At 46.7% G+C, this 13,587-nt stretch overlaps 1 protein-coding gene across 2 annotated transcripts in view; it reads right to left on the bottom strand.

Annotated features, from left to right (window-relative positions):
• Window positions 1-13,587, bottom strand: part of USHBP1 (USH1 protein network component harmonin binding protein 1) — a 124,724-nt gene that overhangs the window by 73,311 nt on the left and 37,826 nt on the right. The gene's annotated exons all lie outside the window — the stretch shown is intronic.

Genomic DNA, 13,587 nt, shown 5'->3' on the forward strand with positions numbered 1-13,587 from the left:
ATATACACTTGAAGGGTTGCGCCTGCACACCATTTCTTTAACTGTTTAATACCTACCCTTTCCTATACAGAAGTATACTTTTTTTTACAATGGATCCCTATGGTGGAAGTATGCTTTGGCATCCATCCTGACTGTAGCCACTGTTGGGCGCATATCAACTGAGCGTATGCACATGACAATGGCCACAAATGTTATGTGTATCTAGCCTAGTTCATGAAACACAGTTCTGGCTATTGTATCTGTAATATGAGCACAAAATAGAATAAAAATGTAAGCCATCTGAAAGCTGTATAAAGATTGTTATGTCAATATTGTGACATGCGATTTACTCCTAGACTTGGATTAAAATCACAAGTATTCTCTTTAGAATTGAGAGTCCTCAGTGGTTGATACCTTTTAATGGCTAACTGAAAAGATGGTAACAAAGTATTTTCTTTCAATTTGAAGTTACTAAAGCAGGTACTTAAATGGGTTGTCTCTCCTTGCTGTGTCACCTCACCTCCAGTTCCATTGCAGGCTATTTGCTTAATCAGGGAGTGCTGCAGAAGTTCTTGACTGAGTGCAGCTCCTGAGAACTGTGTGTTTTGGAGCTGTCCTATAGAACTCAATAGAGCAGATGACCGGTGATTTGGCAAGGGCCTAACATGCATGAGATAGAATGTGTGCTCCAGCGATCTCAGCCATCCTCAGTGGAAATTAGATGTGAGATACTCTGCAGGCAAGATAACCTACCGCTCCTTCTTCACAGTGGTGGCCATACCTCTTGATATTGTATAGCCACACATTGTTTTTAATAAAAAATTATGTAGAACATGGATTGCATACTAGAGACTTTTCCATGACTTCAGCAGCTGAATAAAAAAGAATACTTGAAGAGAACCAGTCAGCACGTTTTAGTTTGGAAGTAGTAGAATGGCTGTGCAGGTGCATGTCCTCCAATAAAAATGATACTCTTTTATTGTAGAGACCTGATGTGCCAGTCAAGAGGAATATATAGTGGAAGCCATATACAAATCAGACTGAAAGTGCACTGGTGGTGTATCAATCCAACTGATATGCTTCATATCCAATGACACACCCCCAGTGCATTCGCAGCCTGATTTCCATATTCTTCTAGACTAGAGTACACACAGCCATACCACCACTTCCATATTTAAAAATCTGCTGACCACTTCAATGTTCCAGAATAAACAATTATAAATTATACTTAAAACCACATGGATTTAAAGGGAACCTGTCACCTGAATTTTGCGGGACCGGATTGTGGTCATATGGGCGGGGTTTTCGGCTGTTTGATTCACCCTTTCTTTACCCGCTGGCTGCATGCTGGCCGCAATATTGGGTTGAAATTCATGCTGTGTCCTCTGAAGTACACGCCTGCGCAGGGCAATCTTGCCTTGCGCAGGCGTGTACTTCGGAGGACACAGCATAAACTTCAACCCAATAGTGAGGCCAGCATGCAGCCAGCGGGTAAAGAAAGGGTGAATCAAACAGCCGAAAACCCCGCCCATATGACCGCAAACCGGTCCCGCCAAATTCAGGTGACAGGTTCCCTTTAATAACCATACATTGGCATGTAAAAGTTTGGGCACCCCTGATCAAAATTACTGCTACTTTGAACAGTTAAGAAACTTGAAGATAGCAAGTGCTGGGGGGCCTGAGCTGGCGGCGATACCGGCACCTGGCCCCCACAGCGCGCCGGTGTCCCCGCCTGCTCAGGCCCCCCAGCACTCGGCGCCCAGCGACGATAGGTGAGTATGGTATTTTTTTTTTAATATATCGCAGCAGCATACGGGGCATATATTATGGAGCATCTTATGGGGGGCATATATTATAGAGCATCTTATGGGGGGCATATATTATGGAGCATCTTATGGGAGGCATATATTATAGAGCATCTTATGGGGGGCATATATTATGGAGCATCTTATGGGGGGCATATATTATGGAGCATCTTATGGGGGCCATAAACCATAATGGAGCAGTGTACGGGGGCATATATTATGGAGCATCTTATGGGGGCCATAAACCATAATGGAGCAGTGTACGGGGGCATATACAATGGAGCATCTTATGGGGGCCATCAACCATAATGGAGCAGTGTACGGGGCATATACCATGGAGCATCTTATGGGGGCCATAAACCTTTATGGAGCAGTGTACGGGGGCATATAATATGGAGTATCTTATGGGGGCCATCAACCATAATGGAGCAGTGTACGGGGGCATATACAATGGAGCATCTTATGGGGGCCATCAACCATAATGGAGCAGTGTACGGGGGCATATAATATGGAGTATCTTATGGGGGCCATCAACCATAATGGAGCAGTGTACGGGGGCATATATTATGGAGCATCTTATGGGGGCCATAAACCATAATGGAGCAGTGTACGGGGGCATATAATATGGAGCATCTTATGGGGGCCATCAACCATAATGGAGCAGTATACGGGGCATATACCATGGAACATCTTATGGGGGCCATAAACCTTTATGGAGCAGTGTACGGGGGCATATAATATGGAGCATCTTATGGGTGCCATCAACCATAATGGAGCAGTGTACGGGGGCATATACAATGGAGCATCTTATGGGGGCCATCAACCATAATGGAGCAGTGAACGGGGGCATACAATATGGAGCATCTTATGGGGGCCATTAACCATAATGGAGCAGTGTACGGGGGCATATAATATGGAGCATCTTATGGGGGCCATAAACCATAATGGAGCAGTGTACGGGGGCATATAATATGGAGCATCTTATGGGGGCCATCAACCATAATGGAGCAGTGTACGGGGGCATATACTATGGAGCATCTTATGGGGGCCATAAACCTTTATGGAGCAGTGTACCGGGCATATAATATGGAGCATCTTATGGGGGCCATAAACCTTTATGGAGCAGTGTATGGGGCATATGGATGGGAGCAGCAAATTACAGAACGGTGGCGCAGGATGGGAGCAGCACATGACAGAACGGGGGCGCAGGATGGGAGCAGCACATGACAGAACGGGGGTGCAGGATGGGAGCAGCACATGACAGAACGGGGGCGCAGGATGGCAGCAGCAGCACATGTCAGAATGGGGGCGCAGGATGGGAGCAGCACATGTCAGAATGGGGGCGCAGGATGGGAGCAGCACATGACAGGATGGGGGTGCAGGATGGGAGCAGCACATGACAGAATGGGGGAACAGGATGGGGGCGCAGGATGGGTGCAGCACATGACAGGATGGGGGCGCAGGATGGGAGCAGCATATGACAGAATGGGGGCGCAGGATGGGGGCGCAGGATGGGTGGAGCACATGACAGGATGGGGGCGCAGGATGGGAGCTGCACATGACAGAATAGGGGCGCAGGATGGCACCAGCAGCACATGTCAGAATGGGGGCACAGGATGGGTGCAGCACATGACAGAATGGGGGCGCAGGATGGGTGCAGCACATGACAGGATTGGGGTGCAGGATGGGAGCAGCACATACCAGGATGGAGACCATATACCAATATAAATGCTCACCACCCGGGCGTAGAACGGGTTCAATAGCTAGTATAAATATATATATGTGTGAGCAGGATGCAGGATGCAGTAACAGACCGGAGGCAGAGCACGGGTAAACATGGGATTTATTTTAACAGTGGATTTTCCACGCAGGGAGAAAAGTGGATTAAACTGATTTGAGCAGTAAATGTTAACTTGGAATAAAGCAGTTGCGGGCAATTTAAAGGGGAAATTCAGTAATGTTACACTTATCAGTCCGACGACGTCAGAATCTGGAATCCTGAATTCAAGCGGTGGCACCAAGGCTTTGGCGCATAAGGGGTCCGGTGGCGTCCTGAGGAAGATGGCATTTTGGTTCCTGGTGGCGACGGTGAATCTTTGTTGTCCTGACGGGGTCCTGGGAGTGGCGGTGTATCCTCGTTGTCCTGACAGGGGTCTTAGGTCCAGAAGGTAGAGTAGAGGTACCGTCACAGTCTCTTACTTCTTACGCTTAGCGTATACTTCGCTGGTCTCTGTCTGCAGTCCCTTTAGGCTTGGGCCTGCTCCCTCCCGTTGCACACTGGTCGGAGCCCTGACTATGTCCTCCTGCACGCTGCACGTTCCCACCATGTCTGCCCTGCTTCCCGCGCGCTGCAGCTTCTTTTGTATAGAAGCACCACCTAACACTGAGTGCAAAGGTCGGTCCGGGGTTTTAAGCTTTCCCCTGCGATGTACTTGGTTGTTATACTGTAGACCCACACCAACTTTGCTACGAATTCTGGCCACCGCACTTTGCGGTCCTCCTCTAGGGTTCTCAACATCTGAATGAGAGTCCGATTGAACAGCTCGCAAGCTCCATTGCCTTGAGGATGGTAGGGCGTCGTCCGAGACTTCCCGATTTGGTATGAGTGATGGAGTTCTGCTATTACTCGTCCAAGAAAACAGGCACCATGATCTGAGTGGATTCTCTTTGGACATCTGTACACTTGGATGAAGTTCTTGCAGATGGCATGTGCTGCGGATTCCGCTGTTTGGTTCCGAGTTGGGGTCACGACGGCAAATTTGGTGAAATGATCTGTCATTACCAAGCAATGTTCATACCCCTGATGAGCGAGGCCTATGGTCAAATATTCGATCAGCAACACTTCTAAAGGTGCCGAGGTCACAATCGTTTGTGTAGGGGCTCTCTGTTCTGGAGGTTTAGCCAACTCACAGCTGCTACAGAGCCGGCACACTTCTTCTACTACTGACTTCAGCAAGCGGTGGTAAAACAGCTTCTGTAGCCACTGAAAGGTCTTTTCCTGGCCAAAGTGAGGTCCTCTATCATGTGCCTCCGTTGCCACTTTATGCAACAGCGTCTCGAGAATTACCACTTGAAAAGTAATGGACAGGGCCCGTTGTAATTGGATCTTCCGATATAACAGTCCATTCTCCAATTGTATTCTCACCCATTGCCGAAGAATTTGTAATGACCCAGGAGATAGGGCCTCCCTCTATTTCAGGCAGGGCAGTTGTTTAAGTGCCACGCACTGTCGTATTTGTGCGAGCTCTCCATCTTCCTGTTGGATCCATACCCACTCATCTCAAGGCTGCCCTAATATATTTTCCTTGGGCAATGCTTGTACATGTTCCTGCACAGCTGCCAGCATCCTGGCAGAATCTTGAAACTCGGGAACTTCTTCAGCCTCTAACTCCTCATGTCGGTTGAGACTAGGCTTCTCATGTGGCACTCTAGAGAGTGCATCTGAGAGTGTTTTCAGCCCCCCTTCTGTGGACTATTTTATACCGATATTTGTCCATTTGCGCCACCCAGCGCTATTCCAAAGCCCCCAACTTTGCGTTCTCCAAGTGAGCCAGAGAGTTGTTATCGGTGCACACTAGGACTTCAGACCCAGACAAGTTTTTCCACGAACTTCTCTTTAAGGTTGGACTTCAAAAAGGCAGATTTTAATGGTCTCAGAAAGAGGGTAGGAAAGGTCCAATGGCTAGATGTTCTAAAGGACAGAAATTTCCAAGAAGGATGGGAGGGTCATGATCCAGTCCAGGGTTTGTTTCTGATCATTCTTTCCCCGGGATGGTCATGCGAGGGTTAATTTTATGTCTGGCTATTTAAGTCCGCTGTTATCTGCAAGCAGTGTCAGTTATAGTTCCCGTCTCTGGCTTGAGCAGCTGACCCCGTTATACCCTGATTTGTCCTCTGCCCATTTACCTAGGTCCCGTTCCTGTTTCCCCTGTGACTTCGCTCGTCATAAGACTTGGTCTCTGTGTTGTGACCTCCTGGTATTTGAGTCGGCTTGCCCCCCTACCTGTTCTTTTGTCTTCTGTCTCTGGCTTTCCTGATCTTGACTGGCTCTGACTTCTTAGGCTTGTTTCTGACCACGTGTATTGCTGTGACCTCTGGTACTTCATTCCCTCTCTGTTGCTGATCTGGCTCATCTGACTACTCTTCCGTTACCTAGTGGCTCCTGCCTGCTGCTCTGTGGTTTCTCTGTAACAATCCCGAAAAGAAAGAAGAATTGGAAGCATTTAAAGAGACCAGGATGGATTAACACAGAACTTAATCACTTGTTAAAAAGTAAAAAAGAAATGTATATTAAGTGGAAAGAGGGGGGCATATCTAAAGAATATAATGCTGTTTGGAGGGAATGCAGGGCATGCGTTAGAAGAGCTAATGCCAGTAATGAAGCTGAGGGAGGCTTGCAAGGGAGACCAAAAGCAGTAAAAAAGGATTTTGGGGTATGTCAACAGCAAAAGAAAAGTCAAAGATGCTATAGGATTTTTATAGAAAGAAAAGTATAAAGTGGTCAAAAATGATGTTGAGAAGGCCAAACTTTTAAATTTCTATTTTGCATCTGTGTTCCCTAAGAAAGCAATTGTAACATCAACTGATCTTCACAGTGCCATTGACAAAAATAAAATGATCCCCACTATCTATAAACAAAGAGATGGTGAGGGAACACTTAGCTAATTTAAATGAATTTAAATCTCCTAGTCCAGATGAATTACATCCTAGGCTACTCGAAATGCTTAACATGTTACTCTCCGCAAGGAGAAATTATACTTCTTGGATCCCGGTCAGACACCTCTCACTCAGCCAAACCAGATCTCCACTTTGCACTGACGAGGGGCAGTACCCTGAAACACAATGTCTGCAAATTGAGATTCTGATTTGGCTTTTACCCTAAGTCATGTGACAAGGCTCGTTAAAGGGTCGACATTGGCTGTTAGGATTGCTACTTCCAATAGGTGGCACTTGAGTTCTAGTCCTCTTCCTCTCTAAAGAGACAATTTACATATTTCCCAGAGGAGCTTTGTGGCTTTAAGTCTCTTCATCTTGACATGCTTAACATGTCACTCTCCGCAAGAAGAAACGATACTTCTTGGATCCTAGGGCACTGAAACAGTTGGCAGGGTAATTTCAGAACCACTAGCCAGAATCTTTGAAAAATTCTGGAGAACCGGAGAAGTCCCAGAAGATTGGAGAAGGGCAAATTTTGTCCCTATCTTCAAAAAAGTAAAGAAGATAGCACCAGGAAATTACACGCCAGCGAGCCTTACTTCTATACAGGAACAAATTATTAAGCAGCATGTATGTAAGTGCTTGGAAATGAAAACAGTAATTAACCAGAGCCTTCATGGGTTTGTAGCAAAGAAGTCATGTCAAACTAATCTAATTTCCTTCTATGATGGAATCACTGACTGGGTGGATTAGGGAAATGCGGTAGATATAGTATATCTCGACTTCAGCAAAGCATTTGATACAGTATCTCATACTATCCTTATTGAAAAAATGATCAAGTATGGGACTGACAAGGCTACCGTTAGGTGGATTCAAAACTGGCTCAGTGATCGTACTCAAAGAGTGGTAATAAATAGTTGCACATCCAATTGGAAGAGTGTTTCAAGTGGGGCACAACAAGGCTCTGTCCTGGCCCCTGTGTTGTTCACCAATTTTATAATTGATCTAGATAAGAGAACTGAAGGTAAACTGATCAAATTTGCAGACGATACAAAGCTAGGAGCGATAACTAACACTAGAAAAGAGAGAGAAAGGATTCAGAAGGATGTAGATAAGCTTAAAGAATTGACAGCAACTAATCAAATGGTATTTAACAGCGTGAAATGCAAGATTCTACATCTGGGCAAGAAAGACGAAAATTAATGGGAGGAATAGAACTAAGCAACAACACGTGTGAAAAAGACTTGGGTATACTAATAGATCACAGACTGCACAGTGTGATGCATCAGCAAAATAGGCAAACAGTTCTAGGATGTATTAAGAGAAGCATATTATTAGGGCTAGCAAAACGCACCAAATAATTACAGAAAAGGAATAAGGTGCGTTCGCAGCCCGGGGTCCACCGTGCAGAGATGGAACCTGCTGCTAAGCAATGATGGACTATATGGCGGTACAATGAGGATACACATGGGTTACCTTCACCCTGTGTGAAAGAAGGGAACCCTGTTGCGTCACAGGGCCGCAGTACCGCACGTAACAGAAATAATAAATAAATAGAACGAGAGTGCATGCGATGCCGCACTGGCGGATGCCACTAACCTCCCAGACTTGGGATTGGAAAGCACAGTGATAGCGCATGGCGCCGCACTGGCAGTCACTGCAATAGACGCTGTTTGTGTACCAGTATTGGTTACAAGTCGGGCGCTAGATTACAATCATCCTCCTTACGCGAGCATTCAAACACAAGGGAGGGGATGATTAAAGAGCGACTTTCACTGACAACACACACACATAAACAAGTGTATACTAGTGCATAGCCGTGCGGCCATGCAAACCTTTTATAGCTGCAGCAAGTTCAGGACCTTCCTAGAGGACCAATGAGGACTGCTACAGAAACTGAGCAGCTTCAGGACCTTCCTAGAAGACCAATAGGAGCTACTGCAGTACCTGATCATGTGACCCCAGACCTCCACTGAGAAGTCTTTCTTTGGGCATGCTCAGAAGGGAAAAAGCAGGACTTAGTCCCAGAGACGTCTGCTCGCCGCTGATCAGTACAGGCTACAATGGCAGAGCCTGGAAAGGCAGCAGTAACTCTTTGCACAGAATCATACTGAGCGAGACGCTGGGACCGATATCTCCGCTGAGCAGGCTCCACTGCGGCTGATGCAGAATGAGAGACCGCAGCAGACATGGTTCGAGATTCCCCCTGTGCAGTGGCGGGAACTCAACTCCTAACACATATAGCCTAGATCGTGTGAAGTAATTATCCCCCTCTACTCCTCCTTGGTCAGGCCTCATTTGGAATACTGTGTCCAGTTCTGGGAACCACATTTTAAAAAAGACATTGAAAAACTGGAGCAAGTTCAGAGAAGAGATACCAGAATGGTGAGCGGACTGGCAAGTATGTCCTACGAGGAACGGTTAAAGGGACACTGTCACCTGAATTTATAGTAACATAGTAACATAGTAACATAGTTAGTAAGGCCAAAAAAAGACATTTGTCCATCCAGTTCAATTTGGAGGGAACAATCTTCAGCCATGGAGGCGGGGTTTTTGGGTGTTTGATTCACCCTTTCCTTACCCGCTGGCTGCATGCTGGCTGCAATATTGGATTGAAGTTCATTCTCTGTCCTCCATAGTATACGCCTGCGCAAGGCAAGTCAGCCTTGTGCAGGCATGTACTACGGAGGACAGAGAATGAACTTCAATCCAATATTGCAGCCAGCATGCAGCCAGTGGGTAAGGAAAGGGTGAATCAAAAACCCCAAAACCCCACCTCCATGGCTGAAGATTGTTCCCTCCAAATTCAGGTGACAGTGTCCCTTTAAAGGATTTGGGAATGTTTAGCTTGCAAAAAAGAAGGCTATGAGGAGACTTAATAGCTGTGTACAAATAGCTGAAGGGACGCTGCATGTTATGGCCGGCAATCAGGCAACACAGCGTGCAGTAATCAGCGCACATACAGAGATCTGGCAATAACCAAAAACAATAGGACGAGCTCTGAGACGTGGAATCTCTGTAGACTGCAGTACCTGATCTATCCTCACACAACTATAAGCAGCAGTGGATTGCGCCTATCACTACCTATGCAACTCGGCACTGCCTGAGAAGCTGACTAGCCTGAAGACAGAAATACAAGCCTGACTTACCTCAGAGAAATACCCCAAAGGAATAGGCAGCCCCCCACATATAATGACTGTTAGCAAGATGAAAAGACAAACGTAGGAATGAAATAGATTCAGCAAAGTGAGGCCCGATATTCTAGACAGAGCGAGGATAGCAAAGAGAACTATGCAGTCTACAAAAAACCCTAAAACGAAAACCACGCAAAGGGGCAAAAAGACCCACCGTGCCGAACTAACAGCACGGCGGTGCACCCCTTTGCTTCTCAGAGCTTCCAGCAAAAGTTAATAGCAAGCTGGACAGAAAAAACAGAAAACAAACTAGAAGCACTTATCTAGCAGAGCAGCAGGCCCAAGGAAAGATGCAGTAGCTCAGATCCAACACTGGAACATTGACAAGGAGCAAGGAAGACAGACTCAGGTGGAGCTAAATAGCAAGGCAGCCAACGAGCTCACCAAAACACCTGAGGGAGGAAGCCCAGAGACTGCAATACCACTTGTGACCACAGAAGTGAACTCAGCCACAGAATTCACAACAGTACCCCCCCCCCTTGAGGAGGGGTCACCGAACCCTCACCAGAACCCCCAGGCCGACCAGGATGAGCCACATGAAAGGCACGAACAAGATCTGGGGCATGGACATCAGAGGCAAAAACCCAGGAATTATCTTCCTGAGCATAACCCTTCCATTTGACCAGATACTGGAGTTTCCGTCTAGAGACACGAGAATCCAAAATCTTCTCCACAATATACTCCAATTCCCCCTCCACCAAAACAGGGGCAGGAGGCTCCACAGATGGAACCATAGGTGCCACGTATCTCCTCAACAACGACCTATGGAATACATTATGTATGGAAAAGGAGTCTGGGAGGGTCAGACGAAAAGACACCGGATTGAGAATTTCAGAAATCCTATACGGACCAATAAAACGAGGTTTAAATTTAGGAGAGGAAACCTTCATAGGAATATGACGAGAAGATAACCAAACCAGATCCCCAACACGAAGTCGGGGTCCCACACGGCGTCTGCGATTAGCGAAAAGCTGAGCCTTCTCCTGGGACAAGGTCAAATTGTCCACTACCTGAGTCCAGATCTGCTGCAACCTGTCCACCACAGAATCCACACCAGGACAGTCCGAAGACTCAACCTGTCCTGAAGAGAAACGAGGATGGAACCCAGAATTGCAGAAAAATGGAGAGACCAAGGTAGCCGAGCTGGCCCGATTATTAAGGGCGAACTCAGCCAACGGCAAAAATGACACCCAATCATCCTGGTCAGCGGAAACAAAACATCTCAGATATGTTTCCAAGGTCTGATTGGTTCGTTCGGTCTGGCCATTAGTCTGAGGATGGAAGGCCGAGGAGAAAGATAGGTCAATGCCCATCCTACCACAAAAGGCTCGCCAGAACCTCGAGACAAACTGGGAACCTCTGTCAGAAACAATATTCTCAGGAATGCCATGTAAACGAACCACATGCTGGAAGAACAAAGGCACCAAATCAGAGGAGGAAGGCAATTTAACCAAGGGCACCAGATGGACCATTTTAGAAAAGCGATCACAGACCACCCAAATGACCGACATTTTTTGAGAAACGGGAAGGTCAGAAATGAAATCCATCGAAATATGTGTCCAAGGCCTCTTCGGGACCGGCAAGGGCAAAAGCAACCCACTGGCACGTGAACAGCAGGGCTTAGCCCTAGCACAAATTCCACAGGACTGCACAAAAGCACGCACATCCCGTGACAGAGATGGCCACCAGAAAGATCTAGCAACCAACTCCCTGGTACCAAAGATTCCTGGATGACCGGCCAGCACCGAACAATGAAGTTCAGAGATAACTTTACTAGTCCACCTATCAGGGACGAACAGTTTCTCGGCCGGACAACGATCAGGTTTATTAGCCTGAAATTTCTGCAACACTCTCCGCAAATCAGGGGAGATGGCAGACACAATGACTCCTTCCTTGAGGATACTCGCCGGCTCAGATAACCCCGGAGAGTCGGGCACAAAACTCCTAGACAGAGCATCCGCCTTCACATTTTTAGAGCCCGGAAGGTATGAAATCACAAAATCAAAACGAGCAAAAAATAACGACCAACGGGCCTGTCTAGGATTCAAGCGCTTGGCAGACTCAAGATAAGTAAGGTTCTTATGATCAGTCAATACCACCACGCGATGCTTAGCACCCTCAAGCCAATGACGCCACTCCTCGAATGCCCACTTCATGGCCAGCAACTCTCGGTTGCCCACATCATAATTACGCTCAGCAGCAGAAAATTTCCTGGAAAAGAAAGCACATGGTTTGAACACTGAGCAACCAGAACCTCTCTGTGACAAAACCGCCCCTGCACCAATCTCAGAAGCATCAACCTCGACCTGGAACGGAAGAGAAACATCAGGTTGACACAACACAGGGGCACAGCAAAAACGACGCTTCAACTCCTGAAAAGCTTCCACGGCAGCAGAAGACCAATTAACCAAATCAGCACCCTTCTTGGTCAAATCGGTCAATGGTCTGGCAATGCTAGAAAAATTACAGATGAAGCGACGATAAAAATTAGCAAAGCCCAGGAATTTCTGCAGACTTTTTAGAGATGTCGGCTGAGTCCAATCCTGGATGGCCTGAACCTTAACCGGATCCATCTCGATAGTAGAAGGGGAAAAGATGAACCCCAAAAATGAAACTTTCTGCACACCGAAGAGACACTTTGATCCCTTCACGAACAAGGAATTAGCACGCAGTACCTGGAAAACCATTCTGACTTGCTTCACATGAGACTCCCAATCATCTGAGAAGATCAAAATGTCATCCAAGTAAACAATCAAGAATTTATCCAGATACTCACGGAAAATGTCATGCATAAAAGACTGAAAAACAGATGGAGCATTGGCAAGTCCGAACGGCATCACCAGATACTCAAAATGACCCTCGGGCGTATTAAATGCCGTTTTCCATTCATCTCCCTGCCTGATTCTCACCAGATTATACGCACCACGAAGATCAATCTTAGTAAACCAACTAGCCCCCTTAATCCGAGCAAACAAGTCAGAAATCAATGGCAAGGGATACTGAAACTTAACAGTGATCTTATTAAGAAGGCGGTAATCAATACACGGTCTTAGCGAACCATCCTTCTTGGCTACAAAAAAGAACCCTGCTCCCAATGGTGACGACGATGGGCGAATATGTCCCTTCTCCAGGGACTCCTTCACATAACTGCGCATAGCGGTGTGTTCAGGTACGGACAAATTAAATAAACGACCCTTAGGGAATTTACTACCAGGAATCAAATCGATAGCACAATCACAATTCCTATGCGGAGGTAGGGCATCAGACTTGGACTCTTCAAATACATCCTGAAAGTCCGACAAGAACTCTGGGATGTCAGAAGGAATGGATGACGAAATAGACAAAAATGGAACATCACCATGTACTCCCTGACAACCCCAGCTGGTTACCGACATAGAGTTCCAATCCAATACTGGATTATGGGTTTGTAGCCATGGCAACCCCAACACGACCACATCATGCAAATTATGCAGTACCAGAAAGCGAATAACTTCCTGATGTGCAGGAGCCATGCACATGGTCAGCTGGGCCCAGTACTGAGGCTTATTCTTGGCCAAAGGTGTAGCATCAATTCTTCTCAACGGAATAGGACACCGCAAAGGCTCCAAGAAAAATCCACAACGTTTAGCATAATCCAAATCCATCAGATTCAGGGCAGCGCCTGAATCCACAAACGCCATGACAGAATACGATGACAAAGAGCATATTAAGGTAATGGACAAAAGGAATTTGGACTGTACAGTACCAATAACGGCAGAGCTATCGAACCGCCTAGTGCGTTTAGGACAATTAGAAATAGCATGAGTAGAATCACCACAATAGAAACACAGCCTGTTCAGACGTCTGTGTTCTTGCCGTTCTACTTTAGTCATAGTCCTGTCGCACTGCATAGGCTCAGGTTTACTCTCAGACAATACCGCCAGATGGTGCACAGATTTACGCTCGCGCAAGCG

The sequence above is a fragment of the Ranitomeya imitator genome, chromosome 1 (genome assembly GCF_032444005.1).
Source record: "Ranitomeya imitator isolate aRanImi1 chromosome 1, aRanImi1.pri, whole genome shotgun sequence".
NCBI lineage: Eukaryota > Metazoa > Chordata > Amphibia > Anura > Dendrobatidae > Ranitomeya > Ranitomeya imitator.